Below are 19034 nucleotides of genomic sequence, written 5' to 3'. Positions count from 1 at the left end.
GAAAAAAAGGACGTCAAATTCGTTTAGGTACAGCGTCGCACGACCGCGCAATTGTCCGTTAAAGTCACGCAGTGCCGAATCGCAAAATACCCCCTGGTCGGAATGGGGGTAAAATCTTCCGGGGCTTAAGTGGTTAACTAAGTGATGCATGAAGTACCTTGACAGCATTAGTGTAGCTGTAATGGTATGTTATGTTTTTTGAATACTCTTAGTGAACTATTGTTTTAATACTTTATAGTTTCTGAGGTCTCTTACCTTCCTCTACGGGAGGTTCAGCCGTATATCCTACGCCCTCGGTGGTGGGCTTGTGAGGCACCATTGGACAAACCCCCTTCTGCTCCCCTTTTTTACCTTTAGGGTTCTCTCCAAAACACAATTGGGGTTTGGGTATTTACTTGGTAGGTAAAGCCTTGCTTAAATGGTGTTAATTTTGTTGCTCTATATTTTTTTTTTTTTTATGCTGATTTGAATATTTTCTTGCTTCATCAGTACTATTACCATGCATTCCTGAAGAAGCCAAAGATGGCGAAACATGTTGAACTACAAGCGTGATGGAAACTTCTCCATGTTAAATACAAACATATGGTTAAGCCTGTGTATTTATTTCTTTTAAACCTATTTTGTAAATAAAAGCTATTTTATTTTTAACAGTGGTTTGTGAAAAGAGTAAAAAATCTTATCCTGGTTCAACTATATAAATCTACTTTGTGCAAACTCAGATATCACCATGTAAATGTAGCAGTAACATCATCACTGTGCTGTGCATAGTCTTGTCAAGGTCTTACCTTGCCCTCCTGTTTGTAGCCATCTTAGACATGTGCAGACTGTTGCCTCTTATAGACTCTGATTTCATCATAACTTGCCTTCTGCCTGGGCATCACCCAGTGATGATGTTGCACACCTGACTAGATCTATCACCTATTGGGTTGCAGTCCTTGCCCTTGTGTTTGTGCTCCCAGGTGCATCTCGGCTAGCAGTCTTCTGTTCTCCATGTTTCTCCGTGTATGATCTGGCTTGGCTGACGACTCTCCTGGCTCTCGACCCGGCATCGGCAGACTACCCACTTCTAGACTCGACCTCGGCTTGGATGCTTACCCGCTTCTGGACTTGACCCCGGCTTGTTCCTGCTCCCACTTCCTCACTCTTGCTGTGCGATTATTGTTGTTTGCTCCAATAAACTGCTTTATTTTACCTGAATCCCCATGTGGTCTGGTTTCCTGCCACCCTGACAAGTCTCTGCTGAGAGTAGAGCTATGGGAGGGGCCAGCAGGTCCAACCCACTGCAGAAAACTACAAGAGGGGGCGGAGATCAGACCAGTCACCCTGCACAAGGAGAGAGAGCAGCAGTGAGCGGTCTTTATTACAGGAAGTCTCACTCTTGATTACTGCACAGATCTGGAAGAAATACACAAAGAACAGCGAGATTTATAGAAGAATACACAGACGGAATGTATATAAGAAATATTTGCTGATCTCGGAGTTCAGCTTTAAAATCTATTCTGCAAGTTTACTGCAACACTTTCTCCTGATGGTTTTCTTGTGCTGTCTCTTTGCGGGGGTTTTCCGTTACCTTATGTCTGCCCTCCTCCAGCCATTGCTGTGAGCGGGTATTGATTGAACTGCGAGTCCTTTACATCATCCGCCATCGATCGACGTATAGGTCAGATGAGATCAGCATCGTTCAAACGCTGAGATAGTCCTTACCTCCTGTCATTCCGGAGCCGCTGATACATTTCAAGTCTAAATATCAAAAATGACTTTTCAACCAAGGCTTTGCAAAACAGCAAGGCACCCTGGTGCACCCGGTTTAAAATGACAGATTCATGAAATCTCCGGGAGAACAAAGAATTCCTGAATGATCGCGCTGCATGAGATTGCTGCGAGTTTAAAGTTGAAGTTTAATCTGCTTATATTTTGCCTTCACTGGTTCCTCCTTGCCCCTCCAACAACATGATCATGAAACCATAGCTTATTTTAGACCCAGTGATGTAATCACTGGGCCTCTGTGCTTCTCTATGCAGTGCAGGCATATCATCGGGGCCAAATCTATGTCTGTAAGTCACTGACAGGCTGCCACAGAGTATGACAGAGACACAGGGAATCAGTGGGAATCACAGGGAATCAGAATGCCCCCTTACATTAGTGTCCCTATCAGAGTGCCCCCTTACATTAGTGTCCCCATCAGAGTCCCCCCTTACATTAGTGTCCCTATCAGAGTGCCCCCTTACATTAGTGTCCCCATCAGAGTGCCCCCTTATATTAGCGTCCCCATCAGAGTGCCCCCTTACATTAGCGTCCCCATCAGAGTGCCCCCTTACATTAGTGTCCCTATCAGAGTGCCCCCTTTAATTTGTGTCCCCATCAGAGTGCCCCCTAACATTAGTGTCCCCAACACAGTACCCCCCTTACATTAGTGTCCCCATGAGAGTTCCCCCTTACATTAGTGTCCCTATCAGAGTGCCCCTTTACATTAGTGTCCCCAACAGAGCACCCTCTTACATTAGTGTCCTCATCAGAGTGCCCCTTTACATTAGTGTCCCCAACAGAGTGCCCCCTTACATTAGTGTCCCCAACAAAGTGACCCCTTACATTAGTGTCCCCATCAGAGTGCTCCTTTAGATTAGTGTCCCTATCAGAGTGCCCCCTTACATTAGTGTCCCCATCAGAGTGCCCCCTTATATTAGTGTCCCCATCAGAGTGCCCCCTTACATTAGTGTCCCCATCAGAGTGCCCCCTTACATTAGTGTCCCTATCAGAGTGCCCCCTTTCATTTGTGTCCCCATCAGAGTGCCCCCTAACATTAGTGTCCCCAACACAGTACCCCCCTTACATTAGTGTCCCCATGAGAGTTCCCCCTTACATTAGTGTCCCTATCAGAGTGCCCCTTTACATTAGTGTCCCCAACAGAGTGCCCACCTACATTAGTGTCCCCAACAGAGTACCCTCTTACATTAGTGTCCTCATCAGAGTGCCCCTTTACATTAGTGTCCCCAACAGAGTGCCCCCTTACATTAGTGTCCCCAACAAAGTGACCCCTTACATTAGTGTCCCCATCAGAGTGCTCCTTTAGATTAGTGTCCCTATCAGAGTGCCCCCTTACATTAGTGTCCCCATCAGAGTGCCCCCTTATATTAGCGTCCCCATCAGAGTGCCCCCTTACATTAGTGTCCCCATCAGAGTGCCCCCTTACATTAGTGTCCCTATCAGAGTGCCCCCTTTCATTTGTGCCCCCATCAGAGTGCCCCCTAACATTAGTGTCCCCAACACAGTACCCCCCTTACATTAGTGTCCCCATGAGAGTTCCCCCTTACATTAGTGTCCCTATCAGAGTGCCCCTTTACATTAGTGTCCCCAACAGAGTGCCCACTTACATTAGTGTCCCCAACAGAGTACCCTCTTACATTAGTGTCCTCATCAGAGTGCTCCTTTACATTAGTGTCCCCAACAGAGTGCCCCCTTACATTAGTGTCCCCAACAAAGTGACCCCTTACATTAGTGTCCCCATCAGAGTGCTCCTTTAGATTAGTGTCCCTATCAGAGTGCCCCCTTACATTAGTGTCCCCAACAGAGTGCCCCCTTTCATTAGTGTCCCCATCAGAGTGCCCTCTTACATTAGTGTCCCCATCACAGTGCCCCCTTACATTAGTGTTATTATCAGATTGTCCCCTTACATAAGTGTCCCCATCAGAGTGCCCCCTTATATTAGTGTCCCTATCAGAGTGCCCCCTTACATTAGCGTCCCCAACAAAGTGACCCCTTACATTAGTGTCCCCATCAGAGTGCCCCCTTACATTAGTGTCCCTATCAGAGTGCCCCCTTACATTAGTGTCCCCAACAGAATGCCTCCTTACATTAGTGTCCCCATCAGAGTGCCCCCTTACATTAGTGTCCCCATCACAGTGCCCCCTTACATTAGTGTCATTATCAGAGTGCCCCCTTACATTAGTGTCCCCAACAGAGTGCCCCTTTACATCCGTTTTCCCCATCAGACTGGTGCATGGATCATTAGATACCTTTCCTGAGAAACTAAAATCTGGGGGGGGGGGTGAGAATAGAACGTATGTCTGTTAGGGGTAAACGTGTCGGGCGGAGCCATATTTGTGACGTCATTCCGCACGAGCAGGCTGGTGCTGACAGCCACCAAGTGTTTAGACAACGGTGATTTGTATCTTCATTCCTGTGGGTGCAACTTATGTTGTGTTAAAGCGGAGTTCCGCCCCCCCCCCCCTCCAAAAATGAAAAGTCAGCAGCTACACATACTGTACACATACTGTGGCTGCTGACATAATATTAGGACACTTACCTGTCCTGGAGTCCAGCAATGTCGGCACCGCAGCCGATGTTTCCATCGGCTGTCGGGTGCTGCCGCCACCAGGGAACCCGGCAGTGAAGCCTTGTGGCTTCACGGGTGGGTCCCTACTGCGCATTCGCAAAGCGCGCTGCGCATTCCTATTGGCTCGGCGGCCATATTTTGCGATTCGGCACTGCATTATTTTAACGGACAATCGCGCGGTCTTGGGACGCTGTATTTAAATAAAATTGATGTCCATTTTTTCACCAGAATTAGAGCTTTCTTTTTGTGGTATTTGATCACCTCTGTGATTTTTATTTTTTGCGCTATAAACAAAAAAAGAGCGACACTTCTGGAAAAAAACAATATTTTTCACATTCTGCTTTATAACATTCCCAAAAAAAAAAAATTTAAAAATCTAAATTTTTTAACATTTTAGGCCAATTTGTTTTCTGCTACATATTTTTGGTAAAAAAAAAAAAAAAAAATCCCAATAAGTGTATTTTGATTGGTTTGCGCAAAAGTTATCACGTCTACTAACTACGGGAAAGATTTGTCATTTTTATTGTTTTTTTTTTTACTAGTAATGGCGGCGATCTGTGATTTTTAGTGGGACTGTGACATTGCGGCGGACAGATCGGACCCCTAACTGACATTTTTGACACTTTTGGGGGGGACCAGGGACATTACTACAGTAATCAGTGCTAAAAATATGCACTGTTACTGTACTAATGACACTGGCAGGGAAGGGGTTAACACTGTGGATGATCAAAGGGTTAAACGTGAGCCTAGGGGAGTGATTCTAACTGTGGGGGGCGTGGCTTGTGAAATGATCATAGAGACCTGTGTTCCTATATAGAAGGATCGCAGGTGCTATGTGATCATTCCAGAGAGAAGAACGGTTGGCTGTGTTTACAACAGCTGACCATCCTTCTCTCTCAGCGGGGAGCGATCGGGGGTGGCCGGCGGCAATCGGAGCCACCAGCCCCGTGCATCGGAGTCGAGTAGGGGTGGCTGCAGCCACGCGACCGATGTAGGTCTACGTTGTTTCGCATAGGAGGGCCGAGTCAGCCCCTCACAGGCAGAGTGACGTAGTACTACGTCGCTAGCCTGTGAGGCTTTGGGGAGCGAGCTCGCGCCGCCGGAGGCGCGCTCCCGCGCGGTCACGGACCCCCCCCCCGCGCGTGTGACCGGCGGACCCGATGTCCACCGGTCACTCGGCGATCGTCGGTGCAGAGGGAGAAAGGCAGGCGGCTGATGTAAACAAGCCGCCTGTCATTCTCCCCTGTGTAAGAATAGAGATTATACGGTTCAACTATGTAGGACCGTTGATCACTGTTCCTACACCTCAAGCCACAGCCAATCACAGTTAGAAGCACGCCCCTAGGGACACACATAACCCCTCCCTCTCAAAAGAAGTTAACCCCTTCACTGCCAGTGTAATTTTTACAGTAACAGTGCATATGTATAGCACTGATTACTGCAGTAATGTCACTGGTAACCCCAAAAGTGTCAAAATGTCAGTCAAGGGTCCGATCTGTCCGCCGCAAGGTCGCAGTCCCGCAAAAAAAAAAATCGCAGATCGCCGCCATTACGCGTTAAAAAAAAAAACAACAAAAATGACAAAAATCTTTCCCTTTGTTAGTAAACGCGATAACTTTTGTGCAAACCAATCAAAATACGCTTTTTGCGATTTTTTTACCAAAAATATGTAGCAGAAAACAAATTGGCCTAAAATGTTAAAAAAATTTGATTTTTACATTTTTTGGGGGGGAATTTCATATAAAAAAATGTGAAAAATATTGTTATTTTTGCAAAATGTACGCTCTTTTTCTGTTTATAGCGCATGATCAAAAAATCGCACAGGTGATCAAATACCACCAAAAGAAAGCTCTGTTTGTGGGAAAAAAAGGACGTCAAATTTGTTTAGGTACAGCGTCGCACGACCGCGCAATTGTCCGTTAAAGTCACGCAGTGCCGAATCGCAAAATACCCCCTGGTCAGGAAGGGGGTAAAATCTTCCGGGGCTTAAGTGGTTAAGCCACAAGAAATGAAGACGATGGTGAGATAGAAGAAGAAAGCGGAGAGCTTATTACAGCACTTAGACGCCTGCCTCACCTCCCCGGTGGCTTCCTGTGGCTCGGAGAGATGCTGGGAGACGAGTTTGCACTTTGCTGAGCCGTATGGAAAGCCTCCTGCCTGGGATTAGCGAGGAGAGCGCGCTCTGTATTGCGGCGATTAACCCTAATATCACACCCGGGAAGGAAGAGTTATCACCGTGGGTGAGATCTGACACCGGGATCAAACACCAGGCCTCCTCCTCACTTACAGCTTCTCTCAGCGGTTAATCATTTTTATATTTTTCATATAACGAGATGGGAGTCCAGCTCGCTACCGGCCTCCCGGGACGTGAATTGCGGGAATGCATCGGGCGTAAATGTCCTCGGTTTAACATGTTGGGCCCTTGAGGCAGAAACATTGATATAAGGTCCATGTCACACTAACAATCTCGCATTTTCGCCATTGGCAAAATCACTAAATTGGAATTGAGATGGTGGAGAGCTGGCAGGGGAGGAATGGGCCAGGGGGGCAATTGCCCCCACAGGGCGGCTCTGATGCCCCATAAAAAGGCTGCACCGCTTTTTCCACAGACATGCCTAAAAGATTCCTGGTGAAGAGAAGTAAAAAGTTCCTGCTGCTGACCTACTGAGTGCGAGATGATGACAACGACAGAGCGCAGCCCCTCCCCCCCCCCCCCCCCAGCATGGATGGTGTAAACTGTGTCTGAACAGAGGCCGGTTCCATGCCCCACTGGGGACTCTTCTGCCCCGGCCAGCCCCAACTGAGCTGTCCCAGCTCCCCCAACCGCCCCCTGCTGGCCACGTCTGGAACCCGGATTTAGCTGGTAAGTAGAGAGTATCTGGAGCAGGGCTTCAGCTTGGAATGGGGGTCAGGAGGGGGATTGGGAGAGTAGGGGGGGGGGAGTGGGGCTGAGTCACTGCACCATGGGTCTCTGCTTTGTACTTGCCTCCTGGGCCGAAAGTTGCCAGTCTGCCCCTAAGCACTGGGCTCCGAGACTTACTAGGAGTTGACAGCCAACGCGTTTCAGGGGTGTATGATTACAACTAACACACAGGTCTTATTAACAGCTGACATCGAATGGGTTTCAGGTTTTTATCAATATAGCCAGCAGAAGAGTCTTATCTGGGGTTGATATCCAATGTGTTTTAGGGTTGTGAACATAAATATGAATATAACTAATAATAAATTTATCGGCCAAAAATAGGGTTATTGGCGTTTTTCCAATTGAAAAAAAAAAAAGGTGCCGATAAGGGCATGCTGCAGGACATTGACTTCAAAGCAAAATCGCATCCCGTTGACTTCAATGCAAAAATGCCCCCTGTTGACTTTAATACAAAATCGCGTCCTATTAACTTCAATGCAAAAAACGTATCCCATTGACTTCAATGCAAAAATGCCCCCTACTGACTTCAATGCAAAATCATCCTCTATTGACTTCAATTTAAAATCATATCCTAATGACTTTAACGCAAAATCGCATCCCATTGACTTCAATGCAAAAACACCCCCTATTGACTTTAATGCAAAATCAAGCCCCCCCATAGACTTCAATGCAAAAATGCCCCCTATTGACTTCAATGCAAACTTGCATCCCATTGACTTCAATTCAAAATTGCGTCCTATTAACTTCTATGCAAAACCATGTACGCCTTTCAAGAGTAAGCGCTATAACACACCAGAACTGACACCAGAACTGACACCAGAACCAGAACTCACACCAGAAAAGACACCAGCACCATAACTGACACCAGAACCAGAACAGACACCAGAACTGACACCAGAACCAGAACTGACACCAGAACTGACACCAGAATCAGAACTGACATTATAACTGACACCAGAACAGACACCAGAACTGATACCAGAACTGACACCAGAACTAGAACAGACACCAAAACTCAAACCAGAACAGAAACCAGAACAGACACCATAACCAGAACTTACATTAGAACTGACACCAGAACCAGAACTAACACCATAACTTACACCAGAACCAGAACAGACACCAGAACTGACACCAGAACTGACATTAGAACTGACACCAGAACAGACACCAGAACCAGAACAGACACCGGAACTGACACCAGAACCAGAACTGACACCAGAACCAGAACAGACACCAGAACCAGAACTGACACCAGAACTGACACCAGTACCAGAACTGACACCAGAACTGACACCAGAATCAGAACTGACATTATAACTGACACCAGAACAGACACCAGAACTGATACCAGAACTGACACCAGAACTAGAACAGACACCAAAACTCAAACCAGAACAGAAACCAGAACAGACACCATAACCAGAACTTACATTAGAACTGACACCAGAACCAGAACTAACACCATAACTTACACCAGAACCAGAACAGACACCAGAACTGACACCAGAACTGACATTAGAACTGACACCAGAACAGACACCAGAACCAGAACAGACACCGAAACTGACACCAGAACCAGAACTGACACCAGAACCAGAACAGACACCAGAACCAGAACTGACACCAGAACTGAAATTAGAACATACACCAGAACCAGAACAGACACCAGAACTGACACCAGAACTAGAACTGAAACCAGAACCAGAACTGACATTAGGACATACATCATGACCAGAACAGACAACAGAACTGACACCAGAACTAGAACTGAAACCAGAACCAGAACTGACACCAGAACTAGAACTAACACCAGACCTATAACAGACATCAGAATCATAACTGACACCAGAACCAGAACAGACACCAGAACTGACATTAGAACTGACACCAGAACCAGAACTGACACCAGAACTGACATCAGAACCAGAACTGACACCAGAACCAGAACAGACACCAGAACTGACACCAGAACAGACACCAGAACAGACACCAGAACTATGGGATCAGTTAATTACACCAAAAAAGCATTTTATTTCCCTGACCCGGGGAGGGGGGGGGGGGGGGGGTATGTTATAAAGTGGATTCTGCGCTTGGTCAGGTTCTTTTTTTATTAATAAAAGTAACAATGAAAATCCTTTTGTCGCAATTTATTTTGAATTCACCGATTTTGCGAGCCTATCACCATTTTTTAGCTGAGCGCCAGAACATCCTCGGTCATCGACATCCTCGTCTCTCGCCGTCTCGCCTTTCCTGCGTACACCCAAAATTTACATCATGACACCGTTGCCACGGCAACCAGCGCGCCAGCAGCTCCCTGGGATCTTGGAAAGAAGCCAGGAATTAGCACATGAACAAGTTACAAACTTGCAAGACACGGCGGAGATGAGGAAGCCGCTTCCTCTTTCCTCGCTGGGAATATTGGGACTTTGTAGCAAGTTTTTAGAAAGTTTTTTTTTTTTTTAGAAATGATAGCTGGTCATAGGAGCTTCCAAGGGAGTCAATGCTTAAAGCGGATCTTCACTGAACCCCGCAAACCAAAAATACTATTCAATTTATTTTTAATGTTCAAAGCAACCCCTCCCCCCCCCCCCCCCATCCATCCGCGTCTCCATGCTTTATTTTGTTGAGAAAACATTTTGAAAGACACCCCCCTAGCATTTCCGGCTGTGGCCATCTTGAGTAAGGGCAGATGATTCATGAAGTATATTGGTCTTCAAACTGCAGCCCTGGGGCAAGATGAAGCTCGTTGCTTGCTTTTATCTGGCACTTGGGGCACCATTCCAACCATTGACACCACCAAAAGGGCACAATTCCCCCCCACTGACACCAAAAATGGGCCACTATTCCTTCCATTGACACCATGGATGGGGCAATATTCCTTCCATTGACACCATGGATGGGGCAATATTCCTTCAATTGACACCATGGATGGGGCACTACTCCTTCCATTGATGATGGGGCACTATTCATTTTATTGACATCAATGATGGGGCACAATTCCTCCCAGTAACACCAAAAATGGGGCGCTATTCCTTCCATTGATACCAAAGATGAGGCATACTTCCTTCCATTGACACCAATGATGGGGCATTATTTCTCCCATAGACACCAATGATGGGGCACTATTCCTCCTGCTGACACCAACGAAAGGGCACAATTCCTCCTACTGACACCATGGATGGGGCACTACTCCTTCCATTAACACCAACAATGGGGCACAATTCCTTCCATTGGCACCAATAATGGGGCACTATTCCTCCCACTGACACCATCAAAAGGGCATAATTCCTCCCACTAACACCAAAAATGGGGCACTATTCCTTCCATTGACACCAATGATGAGGCACATTTCCGTCCATTGACACCAATGATGGGGCACTATTCCTTCCATTGACACCAACGATGCAACGATGGGGCACTATTCATCCTACTGACACCAACTAAAGGGCACAATTCCTTCCATTGACACCAATGATGGGGCACTATGCCTCCTACTGACAACAACGAAAGGGCACAATTCCTGCCAGTGACACCAACAATGGGGCACAATTCCTTCCATTGACACCAATGATGGGGCACTATTCCTCCTACTGACACCAACTAAAGGGCACAATTCCTTCCACTGACACCAATGATGGGGCACTATTCCTTTCACAGATACCAGTGATGGGACACTATTCCTCCCACTGACACCAATGATGGGGCAATATTCCTCCCACTGACACCAATGATGGGGCACTATTCCTCCCACTGACACCAATGATAGGGCACTATTCCTTCCACTAATACCAATGATGGGGCACTATTCCTCCCACTAACACCAATGATGGGGCACTATTCCTCCCACTGACACCAATGATAGGGCACTATTCCTTCCACTGACACCAATGAAAGGGCACTATTCCTTCCACTGACACCAATGATGGAGCACTATTCCTTCCACTGACACCAACAATGGGGCACTATTCCTTTTACAGACAGCAGCGATGGGGCACTTCTCCTCCCACTGACACCAAAGATGGGGCAGAATTTTTTCCACTGACACCAACAATGAGTCACTAGTCCTCCCGATGACACCATAGGTATGTTTACACACTCACTGGATGCCAGGATATTTTCTACTCCCACTGGCCCTACTCTGGCCCCCCTAAAGTCTGAAGGACAGAAAACTGCCCTTTTGTTTAGAAAGTTTGGAGATCCCTGATGTAGAATTTACTTCCTGGAATCCATCTGGCCTTAGCTCAAGCATGCATGCAGGTGAGTGTGCTTAGCTGAGAATACCCCACCTTCTCTCCTCCCCCTCCTGAAGACTCCTAGGTTATTTATAAAGTAACCCAGTTGTTGACCCTCCCGAAGACTCCTGGGATGTATGACATCATTTGCCTAGGCAAGAAACCAGGAAGTAATTGAAGAAATGTAAAAAAAAAGTTTAAAACAAGTAATTATGATACACTTTCCTATCTAATTACTAAGGCTAGCGGCACGAGGATTAAAAATAACCTGTGTGGAGTCACTGACACCAGGTCACCACTTTCCTTAGCTCCTGAACGGGCCATGATGATAATTGCTTATAACGAGGGGGTGGGGTTACTTACTCAATCCCCTGCTCCTGCAGGCTTCTCCGTGCTGCAAGACTGGTCCCTGCAACCTATTCTCCCCTTTACACTAGTGGTCGGATGCCCTGTGATGTCATCAAGACCAATGCAGGGTCCTTAGCTATCTACAGTGCATTGCGAAAGTATTCACCCCCCTTGAACTTTTCGACCTTTTTCCACATTTCAGGCTTCAAACATAAAGATATAAAACTGTAATGTTTTTTGAAGAATCAACAACAAGTGGGACACAATCATGAAGTGGAACGAAATTTATTGGATATTTCAAACTTTGTTAACAAATAAAAAACTGAAAATTGGGCGTGCAAAATTATTCAGCCCCCTTAAGTTAATACTTTGTAGTGCCACCTTTTGCTGTGATTACAGCTGTAAGTCGCTTGGGGTATGTCTCTATCAGTTTTTCACATCGAGAGACTGAAATTTTTGCCCATTCCTCCTTGCAAAACAGCTCGAGCTCAGTGAGGTTGGATGGAGAGCGTTTGTGAACAGCAGTTTTCAGTTCTTTCCACAGATTCTCGATTGGATTCAGGTCTGGACTTTGACTTGGCCATTCTAACACCTGGATATGTTTATTTGTGAACCATTCCATTGTAGATTTTGCTTTATGTTTTGGATCATTGTCTTGTTGGAAGACAAATCTCCGTCCCAGTCTCAGGTCTTTTGCAGACTCCATCAGGTTTTCTTCCAGAATGGTCCTGTATTTGACTCCATCCATCTTCCCATCAATTTTAACCATCTTCCCTGTCCCTGCTGAAGAAAAGCAGGCCCAAACCATGATGCTGCCACCACCATGTTTGACAGTGGGGATGGTGTGTTCAGGGTGATGAGCTGTGTTGCTTTTACGCTAAACATAACGTTTTGCATTGTTGCCAAAAAGTTTGATTTTGGTTTCATCTGACCAGAGCACCTTCTTCCACATGTTTGGTGTCTCCCAGGTGGCTTGTGGCAAACTTTAAACTACACTTTTTTATGGATATCTTTAAGAAATGGCTTTCTTCTTGCCACTCTTCCATAAAGGCCAGATTTGTGCATTATACAACTGATTGTTGTCCTATGGACAGAGTCTCCCACCTCAGCTGTAGATCTCTGCAGTTCATCCAGAGTGATCATGGGCCTCTTGGCTGCATCTCTGATCAGTCTTCTCCTTGTATGAGCTGAAAGTTTAGAGGGACGGCCAGGTCTTCGTAGATTTGCAGTGGTCTGATACTCCTTCCATTTCAATATTATCGCTTGCACAGTGCTCCTTGGGATGTTTAAAGCTTGGGAAATCTTTTTGTATCCAAATCCGGCTTTAAACTTCTCCACAGCAGTATCTCGGACCTGCCTGGTGTGTTCCTTGTTCTTCATGATGCTCTCTGCGCTTTAAACGGACCTCTGAGACTATCACAGTGCAGGTGCATTTATACGGAGACTTGATTACACACAGGTGGATTCTATTTATCATCATTAGTCATTTAGGTCAACATTGGATCATTCAGAGATCCTCACTGAACTTCTGGAGAGAGTTTGCTGCACTGAAAGTAAAGGGGCTGAATAATTTTGCACGCCCAATTTTTCAGTTTTTTATTTGTTAACAAAGTTTGAAATATCCAATAAATTATGTTCCACTTCATGATTGTGTCCCACTTGTTGTTGATTCTTCACAAAAAATTACAGTTTTATATCTTTATGTTTGAAGCCTGAAATGTGGCAAAAGGTCGAAAAGTTCAAGGGGGCCGAATACTTTCGCAATGCACTGTATTTGATGTGAGGATGACAAGGAACAGACCACCTTCTGAAGCACTGAAGGGGTGGTAAAAGTGCTTTTACCATCCCCTAGACATAAATGAGAATATAACTCTTGCCCTACTGCAAAGGAGGATTTATTTTACTTGTCTGATCATTCCTACCGGCGGGTGCTCTGAGCGGCTATCGCGAAGGAGCAAAACGCCAGGCCGGGTCTATGGCAGTGCGATGCGAACTCCACCACGCAAATGTATATCAGCCAGCCGGGGCCCCGGTATTCACTGGCGGAGATATGTTTGTGATGTGGAATTATTATCGTTTTGATAAGTAGCTGCTCTTTAGCTGAAATAATGGCTGGTAGCTTCTATTATGCTTGATCCGCATGACTAAAACACTGCTGCTGTTTCCTTTGCAGATATAGTCTCATTTACTGAAACAGTTGCATCATCACTATCAAATATGGTTTTTATGAACTATATTATATAGGATTCACTCTAACAGGTTATGACGAGGGTACTGGCATGGCTTCGTTCATGAGAATCCACGCTAGTTCCATTATATAGTGTTTGGCAATAGTGCATGGTTCATTTTGCACCCAACGGCTGGAGACTTGCACACGGCTCAGTTGGTTTATTTACCTACACTCCCATTTCCCATAAAATAAATAGAAAAAAAAAAAATTACAGCGCCCTGTCCCCGTTAGCTCACGCGCAGAAGTGAACGCGTACTCAAGTCCCACCCACATATGTAAACGGTGTTCAAACCACACATGTGAGGTATCGCCGTGATCGTTAGAGCGAGAGCAATAATTTGAGCCCTAGACCTCCTCTGTAACTCTAAGCTGGTAATCTGTAGAAATTTTTAAATTGTTGCCCATGGGGATTTTTAAGTATCAATGTTTGTCGCCATTCCACGAGCGTGCGCAATTTTGAAGCATGACATGTTAGGTATCTATTTACTCGGTGTAACATTATCTTTCACATTATAGAAAAAAATCGGGTTAACTTTACTGTTTTCTTATTTTTTAATTTAAAAAAAAGTGAATTCTTTTCCAAAAAAATTGCGTTTGGAAGACCGCTGCGTAAATACAGTGTGATAAAAAATATTGCAACGATCTCCATTTTATTCTCTAGGGTCTCTGCTAAAAAAATATATATATATATATATATAAATATATATATATATATATATATGTATAATGTTTGGGGGTTCTAAGTAGTTTTCTAGCAAAAAAAAATGATTTTAGCTTGTAAACAACAAGTGTCAGAAATAGGCCCGGTCCTTAAAGCGGAGTTCCGGCCTCGGAAAAGGTTTTTTCAATAAAAATACCCCCGGGACAGTCAAGGCTAGTACATTCTATAATGGATAGCCTCTGAACTGTCTCGGGTTGCACTTACCTTTTAGAAGAAATACTTACCTTGAAAATTTCTTGTCCAGCGCTGCCATCTCAGGTGTGGGCAGCTGAAGCCAGGGCACCCTCTTCCGTGTCCTCTTTGTCCCAGAATGCCCTGCACCGGCCCCGCTCGTCAGTTCCGGGGCAGGAGCGTCATCCCTGAACAGCTTCTGGGCATGCCCAGAAGCTGTTTAGCAGGGAATGACGCGCCTGCGCCGGAACTGACGAGCGGGGCCGGTGCAGGCACATTGACTCCTGGGAGCGATGACGTTCAGCTCCCAGGTGTCAATGCAAGCAGGAAGTGACGGCGCGGGCCGCGGCCGCAGAGGGAGGAAGTGGAAGGAAGGTGAGTATATTTTCTTCAAAAACAAGGCAAGTAGAGGAAAAAAAAAATCGGGACAATCCATTTGTGGTTTAGGGGATTTAAAGCAAGCGGATGGCCCAAAGTTGTTTTTGAGGCCGGAACTCCGCTTTAGGAGAGCAGAGGAACTGGTGGGAACACCAGGGATTTCACACAAAGGAAGCAATACAAAGAGAACAGGAGACTTCCTCATACAAGTACATGGTACAGCAGCCACATATCAGGAATATGAAATGTTGGGGTAACAAATGTTTCCTGTCCCGTAGCCAAACCAGGAAGTGAGGAAATCCCTGGATGTCAGCAGAACTAGTGTCCCCCATTGGAACATTTCCCTTCTATTCCTGTTATGGTGACAACCTTAAAATGTAATATATTCTTCCACAGTGATATCGATAAAACAGGACAAATAGAGAGGGTGAAACTCCCTAAAGGGGGGGCACAGACAGCAATAAAAACCTGACAGGGGTTCCAATCCATCTCCACAACTAAAAAAAAAAGGTTTTGCCTTTAGTTCTACTTTAAGCACAATGCAATGATGTAAGATAAAGGCTGAATTAAGGATTATTTGATTGATAACATTCCAAATGTGAAGCCATCAGCGGGATCTGCGGGGCCCCTGAGGCTGAGAACAAGAGCCAATAATTCCGTTTTATAAGCTGAGAGCGCAGGTCCCGGGGTCACTCACCTTCTATAATGAATCTTTTATGTCCAAGTGTTTTCATTAGCCAGTGTTGCGTTTCCAGGCTCGTGGTACCGCCAGACCATACTTCCACTTATCTTCTCCAGCGCTCGGGGCAGACGCAGATATTAGTCCTTTAGAGAAAGATGCACGGAATCCGGGTCTGATAGGAGATAGAGGGCCCCCGAAACAAAGGATTCTAATAGAACAGGACGAAGGCCGGTCACAGCCGGACTGAGGGGTCACAAATGACATCGGAGGATGGTGACGTTCGCCCATCTTCAAGTCTACGGAGGACCCAAAGCACTGTTAGATCCAGGGGCAGACTGGCAACTTTTAGCCCAGGAGGTAAGTACAAACCAGAGGCCCATGGTGCAGTGACTCGGCACCCCTCCCACTTCCCCTCACTCCCCCCCACACTCTCCCAATCCACCTCCTGACCCCCATTCCAAGCTGAAGCCCTGCTCCTGATACTCTCTACTCACCAGCTGAAGCTGGGTTCCCAACCTGACCAGTAGGGGGTGGTTGGGGGGAGCTGGGATAGCTCGGTTGGGGCTGGCTGGGGCAGAAGAGTCTCCAGTAGGGCATGGAACCGTCCTCTGCTCAGACACAATTTACCTCATCCATGCTGAGGAGGGAGGCTGCACTCTGTCCTTGTCTTCAACCCGCACTCAGTATGTCAGCGGTGGGGACTTTTTACTTCTCTTCACCAGGAATCCTTTAGGCGAGTCTATGGCAGAAGCAGTGCAGCCTTTTTAACGGGGCATCAAAGCGGCCCAGGGGGCAATTTCCCCCCTGCCCCCTGGCCCAGTCCTCCCCTGGTTAGATCTGACCTCCGGCCTTCCCTACAGTCTTGCCCCCCTGCCCCAGTCCTCCCCTGGTTAAATCTGACCTCCGGCCTTCCCTTCAGTCTTGCACAGACCCCTCTACTGTACTGAAACTGCTTAGAGCACACGCAAAGCTCGCCTCTTTCCAGGCTGGAAGACGCCCATCATCATCTATGGCAGGGATCCTCAAATGACGGCCCTCCAGCTGTTGCGGAACTACATGTCCCATGAGGTATTGTAAAACTCTGACATTCACAGACATGACTAGGCATGATGGAAATTGTAGTTCCTGAACAACTGGAGGGCCATAGTTTGAAGACCCCTGATCTATCGCTTTCCTCCCCAGCTGGAATGTCCCTTGTCCGCCACTTTCATTAATTGGATTTCAGTTCTTTCAATCATGGAGGATCAGCATCACATGTGCATAGCTCCCTATTGTCCCGGATTTCGAGGGACTGTCCCGGATTTCGAGGGAGTGTCCCGGATTTCGAGGGACTGTCCCTGATTTGGAAGAAAGTCCCTCTTTTCTCCTCATTTGTCCCTCATTTTGATCTGATCTATATAGTTGTATGTAAAATGCACTATTTATCTATCAAAAAGTGTTTGCCCAGTGCTAAACTTTTCATCCAATATCTACATTTTGTGGCATTTGTAAATTCTAAAAGCCAATATAAAGGAATAGTAGTGGTAAACTCACTTGTGGGTTTAACCAATAATTTTTTTTTTTGGTACAAGTCTCCTTTAAAGGGGGCGTGGCAGGGGGTGTGTCCTATGCCTAAATACTTTTGCTAATGGGTGTTCCTCGTTCCCATCTCAGAAAGTTGGGAGGTGTGTATGCGGGCGATCTGCATGACAATACAATCTGCCTAGGAACGCCCACTGCAGCTGACTTCAACCAAAGTATTTTCTCATTTGCATAACTCCTCCCAAGAGCTGGCCTACAGCTTTACTTCATGACCAGGGCATGGGGGGAAAACGGGTGGGCAGTAGGGGCACCTGCCCTGGGCTCTGTGGTATCATGTGAGGTGGAGGGGCACCACATGGGAAATGGGCGGGATAGGATTTGTCTAGAAAGGGGGAATTTTTGGGGGAGGGGTATGCATACCTCCCAACTTTTTGAGAAGGGAACAAGGGACACCTACTAGCAAAAGTACGCAGGCACCGGACACACCCCCTGCCACGCCCCCTTAAAGGAGAATTATACAAAAAAATTATTAGTTAAACCCACAAGTGTTTTTTTTTTACCACAAACAGTTTATAAATGGGATAAAAGGTTTGGCATTGGGAAAGACTTTTTTTTGAAAGATGCAAATATATAGATCAGACCAAAATGAGGAGGAAAGAGGGACAGAGGGACTTTGTTCCCAATCAGGGACAGTCCCTCAAAACCGGGGACAGTTGAGAGGTATAGGTATGTATTGTCCTAGTTGGGGGGGGGGGTGGTAAAGGTGGTGATTTGTGTTGAGAGGGGGGATTTGTGGCAAGAAGATTAATGCTAGAAGGGGGGATTTGGGGGGGGGGGGATTTGCATTGGGAGGTGTGATTCAATTTGGGGGGAGAAGAAGTGTAATAGTAGGGGAAAATATTAGGGGAAGAGGATTTGTTCTAGGAGGATTGGGGTATTGGGGGGGGGGTGCTTTGTGCTGAGAGGGGGGGGTTTTAGCAGGGGGTGGGTTTGTACTGGGAGGAGGGGGGAATTATGCTTAGAGGGTAAGCAAGCAGATTAGTGCTCAATGTTTTTGTGGGGGTTTTTTGCTCATAGATCTTTGGGGTGGAGTTTGGCATGTTCGTCCTGGGCTCTAGATAACCTTGTCCTGGCACTGATTAGGACTGAGGACCCTTGAGAGGAGTACTGAGGCAGGGCCCTGTGATGTTTTCAGAGGGCTATGTAAAGCACCCTGCCAGCCCCTCCCACTAGCTATGATCTGCCTGCATTGCATAGAGAAACACAGAGACTCAGTGATGGGTCTAGATGTCACCAAATCTAAAATAAGATCTGTAATGAAAATTGAATTTTTTTTTTTTTGCCAGCAAGGGGGGAACATATAAGCAGGTCGACGAGTTACTTTGGGGCATTTATTGCATATTGGCAGCCCCTTGGGCCGGACTGGGAATAAAAACCAGCCCTGGAAATAATTTCATACCAGCCCCATAACATTATTTTACCGGCCCAACAC

Source organism: Pelophylax lessonae (assembly GCF_965119305.1).
Source record: "Pelophylax lessonae genome assembly, chromosome: 2".
Taxonomy (NCBI): domain Eukaryota; kingdom Metazoa; phylum Chordata; class Amphibia; order Anura; family Ranidae; genus Pelophylax; species Pelophylax lessonae.
The sequence above is the reverse complement of the archived record's forward strand: the minus strand, read 5'-3'. Positions refer to the sequence as shown.